General features: G+C 35.0%; 1 pseudogene; it reads left to right on the top strand.

Annotated features, from left to right (window-relative positions):
- The first annotated feature begins 295 nt into the window (after window positions 1–295).
- Window positions 296–1111, top strand: LOC137918415 (uncharacterized; annotated as a pseudogene).
- The last annotated feature ends 4895 nt before the right edge of the window (window positions 1112–6006 follow it).

Raw genomic sequence — 6006 nt, 5'->3', positions numbered from 1 at the left:
CCGCTTCCGGTCATATTGGGAACCTGGAGGCTTATGTCTAGTATTGGGCATCTTATTACTATTAATTTATATTATTATTTATATTTTATTATTATATTATAACTATTTTAGTATTGTTCATTAATCAATGAACAACACTAAAATAGATTAATAAATCAAACATATTGGTAATATGTAATAAAATTATCATTTCCACCTTTGCCTTTTGAACTAGAACTCTGTTATCTACACGAAAGTAAACAGTGATTCGTCACATACGAGCACATTCGCGAAGTAACTGTAACCAACATGTTGTTAAAATGACTTCGATGCAAAGGGCAATTATTTTGATATTTTTAAATTGGAATGCGGTTAGCGTGTACAGTTATAAATATAGACCCATAACGGACTCGGACAGAGTTTGCTGGGCTACATATAAAGAGCGACTAGATAATGAAGCGCTTATAGGACATTGGTACTATGTTTATCACTTTACGAGCATGTTCGGTTTAGTTCCATCCACGGAATGTGTTGAAGCAATCTTCGAAAGGCCCACACAGCAAGAATTCGCCGAATACGTCACAAGGTACAACTTGACTGGAATGCCGTACACCTTCGACGAAGACTCGGTGATGTATAGAGAAATTTGGGGTGACTACCATACAGGACTCATCATCGGAGGAAGGGAAGCAGTTTTACCTAAAGCGACCTAGAAATTACACAAACCCAGAAGTGTACGATATCATAGCATTCAAGCCAATAAACAATGACTACATTGTACATATAGATTGCACGCTGGGTGGAAACAGCAAATGGTTGCTTTCAAAGCAGAAACATCAGAGTAAGAAGAAGCTACTGAAGATAATTGAAACTCAGAAGGACTTGAGAGAAATGGATAAACAGAAGTTCTGTGAAATGAGACCAGAATAAAAGAATAAAGTGTAGATTAACAACCTTTTTTGTTATTTACTTATGAAACCAAATGCAATATTTATTGTGTTTTTAAAAAAATAATAGATGTCCAGTATATCATTGAGTTTTAAAGGTACTTGAAGGAAATGGAAAAGTCAGAAGTTCTTTCAAGTAAAATAAATTTAAAGGAACGTAAGTTAATTTTCATTTGAGTTACTTCTTTTATTTTTAACAAGAAACTAATAAAATGTGCAAATGATTGTAGGCTGCTCTTCGAGGTTCAGAAAGACTAAAACACTACTTTTGTGATATATAATTATTTTGTGGAGCACGTATTATACGCATATAGAGTTGTTTCAAAGGGAGCAAAACATCGGTGGGTCATCACTGGGTATATGAAGCTTAGTAACTAGCGCGATCTAGTGGGTTTTTAAAGAAAATATGATAAAACAGTTCTGTGTGTTTATCAAAATGTGTTTTAGTTGGCACACAAGAAACTTCAAAAGAAAATTGAGCATAAGATGAACCAAAGACTAAATGAAATAAAGAAGTTCTGGAAGTCAAAGAAGAATGAAATTTAAACAAACATAAAGAGCAGAGACTTGTACTTCTGCTTATTTCTGGAGAAATGTAGTTATAATTATAATAAATGAATTTTAAGTATTATGTATTATAGGTAGTCTGAAATATCTGTATATTCCATTCCCGACACCTTCGTCCACCCAATAATTCTCTGAAAGAAACCACTAATGTATAATAAAGGATAAATATAAAACACTTAAATAAACATGCGCTTTTTTATCCGCCATTTTCATCAAACGATAGCACGTGGCATTCGACAGTCAACGCCATCTATCGACGCCATCAGCTTGCTTACAGCATCGCAACATATTAATAAAGAAGTTGGTGGTGGTGGTACGATTGAAATTGACTAATAGAGTACGTAGTACGTTGTTAATTACCAGTAAGAGCTCTGGTTTGTTATATAGGTATTACAAACAACAATAGCAGCCGGTCATTGACCTAATTGTGTGGAAGTGTGTGCGTATGTTTGTATGTGCACGTGATCACGTTTACACGCGTATGTATGTTTTTTGGACTGTACTGTCACTGCTGTCCAAATGGCATTTGCAGATTCCACTTGTTAGTGTATTTGTTTGTATGTGTGTGAGTATGAAAGAAAGCATTGTAAGCGTGCATTTTCATGTTTATATTTCTACCTCTCTCTGTCTTTGTCCCACACAGACTATCTGTGTGGGTATGTACGCGCGATGTGTGTGTAATGTCTGTGCGGGCACTACAAGATACTGTTCTTAACGACGTTTAGTTACTTTGTTAAAACTTAAATAGAAGATGTAATAAAAACAAATGACATTAAAGTTAATTTGGAAAAACATTCCATACTCGTCCGAGCAAATTAGTTTTAGTGGTTCAACCTCAGTGCGCCGCACGCTGCAACTGTACCGCTTTTAATTTAAACATTGCATTCTTGGAACCACAGAGATGTAACCAGTAAAGTGTAATAGCAATTTAAAATTACAAGAATAAAAATTGTTGAGTCAAAATATTATAAAATATAGTTTCAACAAAGCTATAAAATTGTCGGGATTCATGAATTCCAGGGAGTCGGAATTGAAGTTCTCAAGTATGAATCAAAATGATATGGAACTCCAGATAACCTGTGCGTTAGTAGTGTCTCACTAATGAGCCATCCGAATTAACAGACTCTGTATAAAATTTCGAATGTCTTGAGCAACATTAGACAGTTTTTTTTTTGTTATTAATATCCCCCGCTATTGGGGGCCTCTCGTACCCCTATCTTTGGTGGGACAGGGACTTTATGGGCAATTTTATTTATTCACATAATTATTTTTTATTTTCATTCTCTACTTTCATACTTCACATAATCTTTCATTCTATTCTTTTATGCCATAATTCTGCTTTCTTTCCCTTTTGCTCTGTTTACCTTTCTTTTTATCACAATTTCTATGTATCACATTTTTATCTATTCTATATCACAGTTTTATATAATTTTATTTTTTTAACTTGTCTTGTTAGTTTTTATTTGTTGTCTATGCTTAACTTTTATTTCTTTCTATTGCTAATTATGTGATTCTTTTGCAATAAGAGAGGAATTCTTCCCTGGTATCCTTTCCGCTTATCAGGGAGGCTATTGATTCCTCCCTGATTTCACATTTGACAGTTTTAGATGTACACTACAGTCTGTAGTCGGTCTGGCTGGATAGGCTAGGTTAACTCATGCAGTGGGCATGAGCGCGCCCTCTGGCTCAACCGTGGGAGTTGGCTAACGAGATGAGGGTGACGGCTCAGATCCTGAACCGAGCTTCAGAGCCGCTTCAGAGCGCGAAATTCCGCGCCAGGGCCCAAATAAACACCAGGTCTAGTCAAGGTATTCAGTCTGGCGTCTCCAGAGATCAAGTTGGTGGAGCTATTTGAGAATCGAAGATATCTTCGCCGAGCCAGCGAAAACCAAGACAGTGAACCTTATACATAGTAAGCTTTGATCAAAAGTATGATGTGATAATTTCTCCAAAGGTCGCTGTGTAAAGTATTCCCTTTTTTTAATTGCGTCGTAAAAAACATGACCGCAGTTGAGCTCTTAGATAAGTAACCGTTTGAAATTCTCGTGACTCTAAGTTTAAAAAATGTAACTTTACAGGCGGTCAAATTATTTTAAGTTTCTATAAAATTGGTCTGTTTTACTAAACTTTTAGTATAAATAAGTGATCATTGTTACAGATATTAGTCATAAAATAAAGTAAATCAAGAGTACAGACTAAAAAGAATTTCTTTAATGAATCTTCTTACATCAAAATAAACAAACAGACAGACTCTACGTCTAAATTAATTTAGAATAATGTTCATCGAAGCATAACTGAACCCTTGCCGGGACTCGGAGCTGTAATAGGATTATTAAAGTTGGATACAAATAAATTTTAAGATATAAACTTTGCTGCTATTAGAAAACTTAGAGACGAATAAAATGTTTTCAAGTTTGACTTACTTATAAGTTAAAGCAAATAAATGTAACAGAAAGGCATGATGGATTAGGTAATTGGTTGTATATATAATTCACATCTACTCTGCTTACCCTTCAAGCGGATACAGGCGTGGTTATAATGAAATTATTCTCTTACTTGTGCAATTGAAAAGTAGGTTGTAGAGCGTAAGTTAAGGTATGATATTGTGCTGTGTTTGACGAGGTAAGAACAGAATACCAGTCTCGGTTAGGAGATAGAATAGAGGAGAAGAACTTCGCCTCAGAACTGAGTAAAGAAGAGTGTCGCCAAACCTTTTGGAAGCTCTGCGAAAAGTCTTTTTAGCCGATGCACGTCTACTCCAAGGCATATGACTCACCTAAAGCACGAGCTCACTACCATTTCAGATGATCAATTCTTCGAGCTATATCGGTGGTATTGGTTAGTCTTGATGGTGGAAAAATAGAAATAGTAAACAAGAGTGATAAAATCGCTGAAAGAAGTGCGGCGATCTATGAAAAGGAATTAAGAGATATTGTGAAGAAAACAAGAGGAAAGAATGACTTTGAAAAGGACGAAAACGAGTATGGAAATATAAACAAAAAGAAAAAATTATTATGTAAATACAGACCCTGTACATCCATAATAAGGGTTGAAAGAGACGAGTTGAACGGCCCCAAGAACGTGGCCATCGAAAGGTGTGCTATTGAATATCAAACGTTGCGTCGTCAAAATTGTACGCAGTCTCGTCTCGTGAGGCGGGCCTTTAGATAAAATGAGATTTGTTTTACATACAAAAACAATAGTTATTAAAACACTTTTAAAATTACATTTTTAAAATAACTACCAAGTATCTGCAAAAGTTGATCTAAGAGGAGAACCAACAGATCTGTTCTTGATCAACTCCGTATAAACTTTCTGGAGCTATTTCGGTTACATAGCTACGAGACACGAAGAGAGTCTCCATAAGCTGGTTCTCGTTGGAAAAGTGGAGGGAAAAAGACCAAGAGAGCCATTACCAACCTTATAGACGGACCGAGTGGCAGTTACGGGTCTCAAAATGATGGAAACACAGAAAAGATCACAGGGACCCGAGGAGGTAGATTGTTAAATCCTCGGTCAAGTCTTTTCAGGAAGGGAGCTACCTTCAGCAATGAAGGTAAACGCCCAAGAATATATGTATATACATTTACATATATACGTACATATACGCATATCAATATAAAGTAATCAATCTCAGGTAAGACGCGCGAGATTTTTTCCTAATCTAAGAGCATTTGGCAATTGGTAGTATAAGCAACCCACCCTCTAATCCTGCTAGCTCCGCCACGCTATGATATTTTGGGTAGCACAACTAACCCCTGCTATATTCTAGCATGATGACAGCAGATATTTTTGCGACAGCTTATCGTATAATGCTGTAAATTTACTTATTAGTCTCTATACGAGAATTTATTTGTTTAAAACTCTTTATTGTACATGCTATAAATCATGTACATAATTGCGTAATAATAAAAACGAAATTATATTTAGTGAATAAACCATCTATAAGTGTAAAAGTTTTGAAAGGTCGGAATCACATTTATGTGTGTATAGCATATTAGCAATTTTTTTTCTAATCACTCCGTGTAAATTTATTTCTTTGAAATATATTAAATTATTTTATTAATTCTATTAGAATAGGAAGGTAAATAATTAAAGTGTGTACCTCATCAATGAGTTTCTACGACAAAAATTATAGTACATAACACTGATCAAAAAGTAAGTTGAATTTGTTAGTAAAATATAAATTTTTTATTTATTCTTCCAAAACAATTTCACTCGTTTAAAGTAAACCCTCATTAAAAGCACGTTTACCAATGATTTTCCAGACCTCGAAACAGTCACAAGAGTCTTTTTCTGGTATGGCCATCGGGTCGTGTCAAAACGGCGTCATGCGTTGTTTTATTTTTAATTTGCTGAACAACCAAAAGTTGCACGGAGTCAAATCAGACAAATACCGAGGTTCCGGAACGATATCAATTAAGTTTCTGCTAAATAAATCCATTTAAAAAACTTTTAAGTTAAACGATTTTTTGTTACCCATATTGTGGTGGTTGTGGAAAAATATGTACCT

Source organism: Battus philenor, unplaced genomic scaffold (assembly GCF_028537555.1).
Source record: "Battus philenor isolate CCGP_79_NKW_IND1 unplaced genomic scaffold, ilBatPhil1.0.hap1 SCAF_14, whole genome shotgun sequence".
Lineage (NCBI taxonomy): Eukaryota > Metazoa > Arthropoda > Insecta > Lepidoptera > Papilionidae > Battus > Battus philenor.
The sequence above is the reverse complement of the archived record's forward strand: the minus strand, read 5'-3'. Positions and strand labels throughout refer to the sequence as shown.